A 13,104-nucleotide genomic window follows, 5' to 3' on the forward strand; every position below is an offset into this window, starting at 1 on the left:
AAAGCATTTATGCCTGGTTTTAAATAACTTAATATAGTTGGGCTCCTCGGTGCATTAATTTGAATAATTGCCACTTCAGACTTAACCTCAGTGTGACTCCACACAGAAGTGGTACCTAAAGGATGCCAGTGTTAGAAGGAATTGAACGTGTGTGTGTGAGTGTGTGTGTAGAATTCAGAGACATATAATGTATAAGTTTATATAGGTAGAGTCTATACAAAGATATATATATATATGTATATATATATATATACACACACACATATATGTATATATATACACACACATATATATATCTGTGTGTATATATATGTATACACCTTTGTATAAACTATACCTATATACATACATTTGATTATGGATCTCTATCCATCTACTCAAGCACATATGAAGTCAATTGCTCAACAATAGGTTCTTACAGGACTAAAGACGCAGACCTACTAGAGAATGGACTTGAGGATACGGGGAGGGGCAAGGGTAAGCTGGGACAAAGTGAGAGAGTGGCATGGACATATACACACTACCAAATGTAAAACAGCTAGTGAGAAGCAGCCGCATAGCACAGGGAGATCAGCTCGGTGCTTTGTGACCACCTAGAGGGGTGGGGTAGGGAGGGTGGGAGGGAGGGAGACGCGAGAGGGAGGAGACACGGGGATATATGTATACGTATAGCTGATTCGCTTCGTCATAAAGCAGAAACTAACACACCATTGTAAAGCAATTATACTCCAATAAAAACGTTAAAAAAGTGTACAAGGCAAAAAAAAAAAAAAAAGAATAGGTCCTTAAAAGGTGTACAAACATTTTAAGTTCATTGTCTGTATGCCTTCTTCATATTCATTTGCATCAACATTTATGTAATTGCTGCCCAGGGCTTGGGAACCAGGCTACAAAGCCTTTTTCCCTGCACGCCATCAGCTATTGAGCTAAGTGGTGGGTATAGTTACTGTCTGTGAAGTTTTGGTGTCCTAGAAATTAAACTTCTACCTGTGAGTGCCAAGATAATCTAGCATGAATTCAAATTATACAAAGAGCAGGACTCTGCACACTATCTACAGTATGTGGAATATAGTACTTGTAAAAGAAATTATAGGATAAGAAACTGAAAAGGTAGTTTTCATTATCACCCTTGGATGTTAGACAAGGTTATAGTTCAGTTTAATTTGTTTCAGTTTTGCTTTCTTCATCATCTCCATGTAAATTACAATGGTAATCTGTTACTTTTGTTCTTGAGTGTTTCTTTGGGGAAGGCAAATAAGAACTCCCACGCACACCTGAGTCATCTTTAAGTCCACTTCTTCAAGTATGCTTCCAGATTTGTATTGAAAGTAACATCTACCGTCTTTGAACTCCCATATTACTGCTTGTTACTCACCTGTGGCATTTGTCTTGTTCCAGAATATATGTGACTTTAACTCATGTATTTTCTTTCTCTCCATGACTTGCTTATGTCTTTCTTTGGCCCTCATTTATAGTACATGGACAATGAATTAAAAAATTATACACACACACAGACACATACACACACTAATGATAGGGAGGAAAAGGATGATAACTATGAGGAAGGAGAGAGAAAGAGGAGAGAAGAGCCTTTGCAATTCAGACTTCCAGGGCAGCTCCACACACAGTGCTTCAGACACAGAGGAGAGCACGTTGCTGATCTGTTTCTCCACCCCCATGGAAGGCCACCAGCTAAGTGCTAGAGCCTTTCTGGGAAGATCTTTGCTACCTCAGAGTCTGTCATTCAGGACTGCCAGATGGGCTGGGAGGAAAATAAGAGAATGGAGCCAACACTGGACAAGCTCAGCTAGTAAAAGTCCCCAGGCTCAGTGGCCTTAGTCAAGGCCATCCACCCTTCTTCTATATTCACTTTCAACCAATCAACAAGTCCTTACTGAATGCCTGCTATGTACACAGCACTGCTCTGGGGTACTGCATGGGGAATGCTAACAAGTGTGTCAAGTGCCAGCTTACACCGTAACTGAGAAGTTACAAAATGCACATACCTGTACATACATACTACATTCACCCATGGACACACACACACACACACATACATACACCGTTCATGCTTCCATACATTTAAGACTGACTCGCAATGGAAGCAATGTGTGATAGGGATCCAATGAATTGGTCCCATTTGAAGAGCAGTAAGAGCTCAGAAGATGAGAGTACTGTGGCTTCCTCCAAGAGATGGGGATTGAGCTAGAACTTGAAAAATCTGAAAGTTGACAGGAATTAGCACGTTGCATTTCTTCTACCATTGAGTAGACTAAAAGCAAATAGCTTGGGCTTCCCTGGTGGCACGGTGGTTAAGAATCTGCCTGCCAGTGCAGGGGTCACGGGTTCAAGCCCTGGTCCAGGAAGATCCCACATGCCGCGGAGAAAATAAGCCCCTGCGCCACAACGACTGAGCCTGCACTCTAGAGCCGGCGAGCCACAAGTACTGAGCCCGCGTGCCACAACTACTGATGCCGGCGTGCCTACAGCCCATGCTCCGCAACAAGAGAAGCCACCGCAATGAGAAGCCCGCGCACTGCAACGAAGAGCAGCCCCTGCTCGCCGCAACTAGAGAAAGCCCGCACGCAGCAACGAAGACTCAATGCAGCCAAACAAAATAAATAAATAAATAAAAAGCAAATAGCTTTTCCCAGTCCTAGCAAGGCTCAAGAATGTCATGTAAGGTTTCCCTCTGAAGGATGCCCGCAGAGAATGTGGCTACAGGGAGCAGCCCTTGAGGCTTGAGCCCAGGCTGCCTAAGGTAAAGACATCCTTAGCGAGACGCCTGGTTCATGCTTCACCACATGGAGCCACGAACAGTGGTGGTTCTACAAGCTTGCTGCTCATAATGGCCTAATATCTCCGGCAGAATTTAAAGGAAAATCATGCAATTTTACCCTTAATGCCTGGTTACAGCAAAGGGATGCACTGTCCCAGTGTCTGGACTGGGATTTAGTCTGCAAATGATTTGGAACAAACCCAAAGGGTCCATGCTGTCCTGAGATAGGGCAGTGAATGCAAACACTGAATCACTTTTATTGCCACATACAACCACCAGCAGTAGTATATATCCAGGGCTGTCTTTAATTTCCTCCTCCGCTTTCTAAGGCTGGGATTAGATATGCAAATGCCCACCCCCTCAAGTTTTCCTTTTATTTTATCAGCGTAGACACAGAAAAACTTATATCCTAAAAAAACCAACTGTAAAAAGTCATTTTTTGAGGCAATCAGGGAATTCAGAATACAAGCGACTGGGTGATGGCGCCAACGGATTAGTATTACCATTCAGGCGCCTGGATGGCACTCTGGTTATGTAGGAAAAAAGACTGTAATTTTTAGAAAGTGCATATACACATAAAGATACAGGGATGAAAACACAAGTTGTCTTGAGTTTCTTTTAAATCAGCACAGCAAGAAGAGGAGAGTGAGTGGGGAGGGGAGGAAGAGAGAAGGACAGAAAGAACGAAGGGAGGAAAGAAGGGAGGGAGGGAGGGAAGCAGGGAGGGAGGGAGCAAGGAAAGAAGATAGATGAAACAATTTGGTAAGATCGTGATAAATGCTGAAGCTGGATGATGGTTTTTATGGGAGTCCGTTCCAGTACTCTTGCCATTGTTGTGTATATTTGAATATTTTCACGATAAAAAGTGTTTTTCAAAAGAAATGAGTAAAACCCCTATCACAAGTAACAATTACAATGCAACCAGAGATTATCATCCTAAGTGAAGTAAGTCAGAGAGACAAATACCATATGATATCACTTATATGTGGAATCTAAAATATGACACAAATGAACTTATCTATGAAACAGAAACAGAATCAGGGACATACAGAATAGACTGGTGGGACTTCCCTGGTGGCGCAGTGGTTGAGAATCTGCCTGCCAATGCAGGGGACACGGGTTTGACCCCTGGTCCAGGAAGATCCCACATGCCGTGGAGCAACTAAGCCCGTGCACCACAACTACCGAGCCTGCGCTCTAGAGCCCGCGTGCCACAACTACTGAAGCCTGCATGCCTAGAGCCCATGCTCCGCAACAAGAAAATCCACCGCAGTGAGAAGCCCGTGCACCGCAACGAAGAGTAGCCCCCGCTCGCGACAACTGGAGAAAGCCCGCGCGCAGCAACGAAAACCCAACTCAGCCAAAAATAAATAAAATTAAATATTAAAAAAAAAAAGACCGGTGGCTGCCAAGGGGGAAGGTGGGGTGGGAGAGGGATGGATTGGGAGTTTGGGATTAGCAGATGCAAGCTAGTATATATAAAATGGATAAACAACAAGGTCCTACTGTATAGCACAGGGAACTATATTCAATATCCTATGATAAACCATAATGGAAAAGAGTATGAAAAAGAATGTATATATATATATATATATATATATGTATAACTGAGTCACTCTGCTGTACAGCAGTAATTAACAAAGCATTATAATTCAACTATACTTCAATAAAAGAATAAAACAATTACATAAATCACCCCTTATGTTTATACACAATTAAAGTTAATAGAGTATCTTTCCATACTTCATTCTGACTTCATAAGAATCCCGTGAGATGATTATCTTTATTTTAGCAAATAGTAGTAGTAAGAGTAATAGTTGTTTATAGTTCAGGAAACTAAGGCTCAGGGACAATAAGGCTTGTCAGTGTCGTGTAGTGAGAATTCAGGGCCAAAGCTCTTGCTATGAGCAGGAAAGTAGAAGTGCCCTAAAACCAGATGCATATGCTGCAACTCCAGAGACTGCTTCCATTACTCAATTCCTTGGTCTTTCCGATTATTATCATTACTTATTATTTATTCTTCTTATTATTTTGGGTGGGAGGGGGTGGTTAGGGGCACTGTGTCCCACTTTTTCTGATGAAAAGTGCACACACTATTCTAATGCCACCATACACACGGAACTTTACATTCAAATTCAAGGGGACTCCCAATCCCGCTGACAGCCAGCTGTGGCCTCCAAGTAAGCCCTCCGGATCTGTACCTTGTCCCGCAGGCCCAGTAACTGCAGTGAACTGAACCAAGAGCCAGCCTAGAGATTCCCTTCCTATAAACACATCCTAAAACACTGCTTTCATTAAGGCACTCCCCCGGCACAAAACTCTTACAGTTTTCCATGATCCCAAATGCAGACATTCTAACTCCTTCCATAAATTGGACCCCAATCTAACTTTTAAACTTTAGTTCCCACCCAGTACAGAGTTCTCTCCAGGCTCCCCCTCCAGCTCCCTCTCAAGGTCAGCACCTCATATGCATTCATTCTCCTGGCCACCCTGTTTGGGTTGGTGTTCCCTAAGACAAGCTTTACACTTGATCACTCCTGGGGCTGCTCATACTACCTCCCTGAACTGAAGTTCCATGCACGGCCTGCTTAGCATTTACCAAAATTTGACTCACTCTGTGAGGTGTAAGGGAAACCCCACCACCCTGCAAAAAAAGCCAAATCTGCTTCTACCACGGGCTGCTAAGAACAAAGTCTCTTCAACGGTTTGAATCCTGGCCCTCTTCCACTGACCTATGTAACCTTAGGAAAGTCACTGAACCTCTCCGAGCCTCCACTTCTTCCATTAGGAACTAAGGAGAGTGACGGCCCCCTCCTCAGGGGACGGCTATAAGATCGATTAGCCAGGCCCTGGTGCACAGTGAGCACCCACATGGTGTCACCAGCCTGAGCAAGCACAGCTCTGTGCCACTCCACAGACTCTCATATCCACTCAGGGGCAGGGGCGACACTCCGTGTCCAGCATCCTCAGTCACAGTGCAGGCCCCTGTGCAGAATGACCGCAGTCAGTCCCGACCCCTTAACTCTAGCATCAGCTAAAGTTATCTGAGCCCTCACCATGGGCCTTATTTGTATTCCTTCATGTAAATTTCACAACACGGTACAGCAGGTACCATCACGATCCCCATCCTACAGATGTGGCACCTGAGGCACAGAGAGGTCAGCTAATTTAGCTCTGGCCACACAGCAAGTTAGTGGTGGTGGGGCTGGGCACTCTGTCTCCAGAATTTTCAGCTTCTTTCTCTCACGTGGGCTGATCTCTCTCCCCAGACTGTGAGAACCCATGGCACAATAGCTGCGTCTGGAATCATGACACTCTCCACACTGCCTGAGGCAGGGCCTTGTAAACAGAGCAGCCAACAGAGGATTACTGACTGAAGCATATAAAGGGACACAAAAACATGGTAGCGACATATTCACAAGAAAACTTTCTGTCCTCACTGCCAACTGCCAGAGAATAGCCATCATCTTTCTTCTCTCATGGACCTTTGTGAATAAATAAACCACAAAATTGATGAAAATTGGAAATGTGAGACAGCACGGTATGGCCATTGGTAACACTGTGTTTTTACCATCTCAGTTAATCCTCACGATAACCTGGTGAGGTAGTTACTATTGCTATCCTCATTTTACAGATGTGGAAACCACGATTAAGTGAGAATAAGCAACCTAACAGTTTAGCCAGCTAGCAAGCGTTGAGCAAAGCCAGGATTTAGATGCCAGCAATCTGGCTCCAGGGCCCCTGCTCCCATAAATCTTCTACATCGACTACGATTCATGGCTGTTACTGCTTAGGATGAAGCTCCATTCAGTATTTAAGGTTTTCAAAGTGTGAAGTTAAGTAAAACTTTTAAATAAATACGACCATGACTGATGCCAAGGTAGGGCAACACTTGTCAAGGGTCACATGGGTGACTAAAGTTGAGAAAACACAAATTCACTGTGGAAATCTGAGATGTGGAAGGACACACCTCCGGAGCTGTCACAGACCTCCTAGCTTGTCTAATGCAAATCATGATAAAAACCCTCATAGGTCTCTCATGCGATAACTAATATGGAACCAAAATTGTGTATAGGGTATCCAGCCAAGAGAGGGAGAGGCCTGCCGAACTCACCGAGGGCCAACCTGAGGAGGAAATGTCTTGGTTAAAATCAGGAGGAGGTATTCATATTGCCATGTCTTACCAGTTTTTGAAAGAGAATTGGTCAACAAACCTTTTTTAGTTTCTGGACCACCCTCCACAGACATGAGGCAGGGGCACTTATCCCTTAGGCACTGTAGGTGAGGGGACTAGGTCCCATATATATATATATATATTTATATCTATTTAGGAGCCCACAAAATATATATTTAGGAGCCCACAAAAATGATTTGGCTTCTGATCCCCAATGGGGTTGATGAAAATGGTTGCCCAAGGAAACACAGGCTAAATCAAGTACATTGTCCAGTACACGGCCCATTATTATAAGCTATTTTCAATATTTAGGATATTAAGTCTTGGGGCATCTATAAAACACTTCTCCAAGGAATAACCATAGAGCTGTAAATCTGGCCTGGCCCTCTTTTATTTGACAATAAATAAAATTTATTTACTCCTCAGCAAGGGCTCAGGAGAACATTTCGAGAAAACGTGAGGAGATGAGATGGGGGGATAGGCAGCGGCAAGAAAGCGGGTAAATTTACCCATGTCCACAGGGGCCCACCACAAGGGACATGTACGCTTTTGTAGAAGATCTACAGCCAGAAGCAATAGGAGCTTAGGGGCTGTGCACAAAGATGTAGCATAGTCCATAGCTGCAACAAGGACAAAAAAAAAAAAAAAAGAAAAAAGGCAGGAAATCTGTACCCGGTAAGCATTCCTGAGTGCTTGAAACACTGTGCAGGGTTCTGCACCTGCAATCTGATGTAGATTCATTACTAAAAATCTATAGGCTAATGGGGGGGGCGCTGGGTTGCGCTTTCTTTTGTTTTGTTTGCATAGTGCATCTGAGCACCAGGCATGCTCAGAAAACCCAGCCCTGAACTCCTGCTCCTGGAGACCCGGGGAGTATGGCGGACTCTGACTTCAACCTCATTGCAAAAATTCAGAGCAAGCAAACTCCTAGCTAATAATACGGTTGACCCTTCAAATACACGGCTTTTGAACTTGCAAGTCCACTTAAACACAGGTTTTTGGTGTTTTAAAAATATTTTTCAATAAATATACAGGTGGCCCTCCATAGCCATGGGTTTCACATCAGCAGATGCGGAGGGCCGACTATGGGACCTGAGCATCCGCCGATTTTGGTATCCGAGGCGGGTCCTGGAACCAATCCCCCGCGGATACCAAGGGGCGACCGTATTACTTTGATTACTGTTCCCTTCTTGGTACTGGCTGCCGGATATGGAGGGCTCGGTCAAGAGATAGTCCCCAAACGCTTCTCCAAGGTCTATGGAGCTGGGGTGAGGTCTCTCTCTTACCCTCCACAAATTGGGCACAGCCCCTTGGTCTGGGAAGGCGCCCGAGCCAGTGCGGAGTACTTAGTCAGTTAGGTTGCAACCTGGGACCCGGAATTCTGCTCTCACGCATGCTCACTACCAGCGCCCGGGGGGCGTGCAACATCCTCCCCGCCCTGCCCGCGCCCCCTTAGACGGCCCCTAGACGGCCGACGCCCTGCCGCATGCGCACATCAGCTAACCCAACCACCAACAGGCTGAGGTAAACCCACAGCGGGCGTCATACCAGAATCTCTGAAACCCGACCAGCCGCCAGAGGAGCCTTAACGTGCCGGGTCGTGGGCCACCGCTCTAGCCTTGAGTCGTGAGCCGGGGGTCTCAGGAGATCCAGAGCAGCCTCCGCTGAAGCTCACAGCCTCCTCGACAGCAGTCGGGACATGGAGCACCAGCCGCAGAGCAGCCACGATGCCTATGACGTCACGGATGCAGCCGTTACCGGCTTCTTCAAGCTGGGAGTCGAAGAGGAGCGGGAAGAAGCGAAAGGTCAGTGGCAGGTGGGGCACTCGCTTTAACGGACTCCAGGAAAGGTACTTTCCCAGGGCGGGGCGAACGGCAGGACCCCCCTCGGACACAGGCCCTCCCCAGAGCCGGGCTCACTCGACGGCCTGATCTTTCTCTTTGGGTTTCCTCCCTTGCAGAGGTGAAGCCCGCAGAGATGTCGCCTCCCAGAGAGGGGGGAGAGGAGCAGAAGGCTCAGTCCGAACCGGAGCAGGGAGCAGCCACGGAAGGGAAAGAGGCGGGAGACGAAGGAGAAGGAAAGGAAGGCTGTGAGGTCAGCGCCGGAGCCGCCGGCCCCGCGGACGGCGAAAGCCGCGAGGCCCAGGCCGAGGCCGAGGCGGGCGGCGAGGAGCAGCCCCCGCGGGCCGCCGTCGAGGGTCCCGAGGCCGCAGACGGGCAGCGGCGGGCCCCCCGCGCCAGGTTCACGCAGGTGCAGGTGCAGGACCTGGAGAGCGTTTTCCAGCACACTCAGTACCCCAACGCACTCACGCGGTAAGCGGGCGTCTCGGGTGGCGCGGGCTGCCGCGCGGGTGGTGGGCGGCGCTCTCGCGAGTCCCTCTCCTCGGCTCCGGATCTGAAAGCCCCGGGGCGTGGCGGCGGCCCGCCCTTCCGGCACACTCGAGGCCCAGGACGGGGGTGGGAACTCTGCCTGGTGGGAATCGAGGTCGATATTTCCGTGCGGTGTTTGAATAAGTCACATTGGGGAGCTTTGTGGGCCACCAGTTCACATAAATAATGAGTCGCCGGAGACGTGGTGGAGCAAGTGCAGAGTTGGAGTGTACTTTTATCTGAAATTTTGATCATCAGTTATTCATGGATTATATTTGCATTAGTTTAAACACTCCATGAAAACATCCTTTATCTTTTTTTTTTTTTTTTTTTTTTGCGGTGCACGGACCTCTCACTGTTGTGACCTCTCTGGTTGCGGAGCACAGGCTCCAGTCGTGCAGGCTCAGCGGCCATGGCTCACGGGCAGGCTCAGCGGCCATGGCCAACGGGCCCACCCTCTCTGCGGCATGTAGATGTTCCCGGACCGGGGCACGAACCCGTGTCCCCCGCATCAGCAGGCGGACTGTCAACCACAGCGCCACCAGGGAAGCCCTAAAACATACTTCATCTTGATTACTGAATTTTTAAAAATAAATCAATTTATTTATTTATGGCTGCATTGGGTCTTTGTTGCTGCTCTCGGGCTCTGGGTGCGGGCTTTCTCTAGTTGCGGCGAGCGGGGGCTACCCTAAGTTGCGGTGCAGGCATTGTGGTGGCTTCTCTTGTTGCAGAGAGCGGGCTCTAGGCGGGTGGGCTTCCGTAGTAGTTGTGGCACGTGGGCTCAGTAGTTGTGGCTCGCGGGCTCTAGAGCGCAGTCTCGGTAGTGGTGGCACACGGGCTTAGTTGCCCCGCGGCATGTGGGATCTTCCCGGACCAGGGCTCGGACCCGTGTCCCCTGCATCGGCAGGTGGATTCTTAACCCCTGCGCCACCAGGGAAGCCCGATTACTGAATTTTTAGTTACCCCTGAAGTTTGTGCCTGAGGTAGAATTGTTCCCTAAAGCAAACTTCAGTGTGGAGAATGAATGGGTTGCTGAGTACCTGTGAATGCGGCTAAAATTTAAAAAGCTATCATTTACATTGTGCTTACTGTGTGTTAAGCACTTGTTTTAAAGGGTTTTTCTCCATACTGTCATTGAATCTTCACAGCCCCTTGTGAATGTGGTAGCCACTGTTATTATCCCCACTTATAACTGTGAAAAAACTGAAGCTCAGAGAAGTGATGAGACTTGCCCAAGATGACACAGCTGGAATGTGGCAGAGCTGGGATTCAATCCTAGGAGGCTGTTCAGTAGGCAAGGCCAGAGGTGATGGTGTGTTGGTCCAGGGTAGTGGCGATGGAGAGAAGTGAACAGATTAAAGAGATATTTAGCAGGTAAAATTGATAGCAATTCATGGTAATTTGAACACGGGGGTAAAAGGAAACGTTTAAGAAAAATGTATACATTTCTGATTTGCCCAAATGAATGGCTGCTGGTATATTCACTGAGCTAGGGAATATTGAAAGACAATAAAAGAAGCGTGCAAGAGACAGAGGAGGAGTGTTTGGAGAGGCTGTTTGTAGGCAAACCGTATCGTGGAAACCTGGATGGCGGTAGGAGACGATTCAACAAGAAGGGATGGTAAGTAGCATCAACTTCGGTTTAGGATTTTCTGTTCAACTCGATTACTCCAAGTTCGGTTGCTTTTTGCTGTGGTGTGATAATTGGATCAGCCCAATTTCTCCCTTTCTCAAAAGTGTCAAACTCAAGATGCCCCTTGATTTGGATGTCTAGAGCTGCCTGATAAATATTTTTTCTTCCAGTTTATTATGATGTAATTAACATTCGGTACTGTATAAATTTAAGGTGCACAGCATAATGAGTTGGCTTACGTGCATCATGAAATGATTATCATAATAAGTTTGGTGACCATCCATCATCTCACATAGATACATAATTAAACAGAAGAAAAGGTTTTTGTGTGATGAGAACTTTTTGGAATTCTCTTAACAGATTTCGTATATAACATACAGCAGTGTTAATTTTATTTATTATGTTGTACATTATATCCCTAGTACTTATTTATCTTATAACTGGAAGTTTGTACCTTTTGACTGCCTTCATCCAATTTCCCCACCTCACTCAATTTCATTTCCTTTTATGGCTGAGTAATATTCCATTGTATATATGTGCCACATCTTCCCCATCCATTCATCTGATGATGGGCACCTAGGTTGCTTCCATCTCCGGGCCATTGTAAATAGAGCTGCAATGAACATCCTGGTACATGACTCCCTTTGAACCATGGTCCTCCCAGGGTATATGCCCAGTAGTGGGCCCGCTGGGTCACGTGGCAGATCCACTTGTAGTTTTCCAAGGAACCCCCATACTGTTCTCCATAGTGGCTGTACCAATTCACATTCCCACCAGCAGGGCAGGAGCGTTCCCCTTTCTCCACACCCTCTCCAGCATTCTTTGTTTCTAGATTTTTTGATGATAGCCATTCTGACCGGTATGAGATGATATCTCACTGCAGCCCTGATCTGTATTTCCCTAATGATTAATGATGTTGAGCATTCCTCCATGTGCTTGCTGGCAGTCTGCACAACTTCCTTGGAGAAATGTCTACCCAGGTCACCTGCCCATTCCTGGATTGGGTTGCCCATTTTTCTATTATTGAGATGCACGAGCTGCTTGCAAATTTTGGAAATTAATCCTTTGTCAGTTGCTCCATCTGCAAACACCTTCTTCCATTCTGAGGGTCGTCCCCTGGTCTTGCTTATGGTTTCCTCCGCTGTGCAAAGGCCCCGAAGTTTCACTAGGTCCCACCTGTTCACCCTTGTTTCTATTTCCATTTCTCTAGGAGGTGGGTCAAAAAGGATCTTGCTGTGATTTATGTCATAGAGTGTTCTGCCTATGCTTTCCTCTAAGAGCCCGACAGCTTCTGGCCTTACATTCAGGCCCTCAATCCATTTTGAGCTTACTTTTGTGCATGGTGCCAGGGAGTGATCTAATCTCATACCTTTACATGTACCTGTCCAGTCTTCCCAGCACCACCCATTGAAGAGGCTGTCCCTTCTCCACTGTACACTCCTGCCTCCTTTATCAAAGATAAGGTGACCATATGTGCATGGGTTCATCTCTGGGCTTTCCATCCTGTTGCATTGATCCATCTCCCTGCCTCTGTGCCAGTACCACAGTGTCCCGACCACTGCAGCTCTGTAGTACAGCCCGAAGCCAGGGAGCCCGACTCCTTCAGCTCCGTTCCTCGTTCTCAAGACTGCCCTGGCCATTCGGGGTCCCCTGTGTTTCCTGTATGGATATTTTAGCAATATTAATTCTTCCAATCCAAGAACACAGTATATCTTCCCATTTTGGGGGAATATTTTCAAATTCCTTCATCAGTGTTTTATATATAGTTTTCAGAGTATAGGTCTTTCACTTCCTTGGTTAAGTTTATTCCTAGGTATTTTATTCTTTTTGATGCTATTTTATTTATTATTATTCATTAACTAATTAATTTTATTTTTGGCTGCGTTGGGTCTTTGTTGCTGCACGTGGGCTTTCTTTAGTTGCGGCAAGTGGGGCCTTCTCATTGCGGTGGCTTCTCTTGTTGCAGAGCACAGGCTCTAGGCACGCGGGCTTTAGTAGTTGTGGCACACGGGCTCAGTAGCTGTGGCTCGCAGGCTCCAGAGCGCAGGCTCAGTAGTTGTGTCCCACAGGCTTAGTTGCTCCGCGGCGTGTGGGATCTTCCCAGACCAGGGCTTGAACCCGTGGCCCCTGCATTGGCAGGTGGATTCTT

Source organism: Phocoena sinus, chromosome X, assembly GCF_008692025.1.
Source record: "Phocoena sinus isolate mPhoSin1 chromosome X, mPhoSin1.pri, whole genome shotgun sequence".
Lineage (NCBI taxonomy): Eukaryota > Metazoa > Chordata > Mammalia > Artiodactyla > Phocoenidae > Phocoena > Phocoena sinus.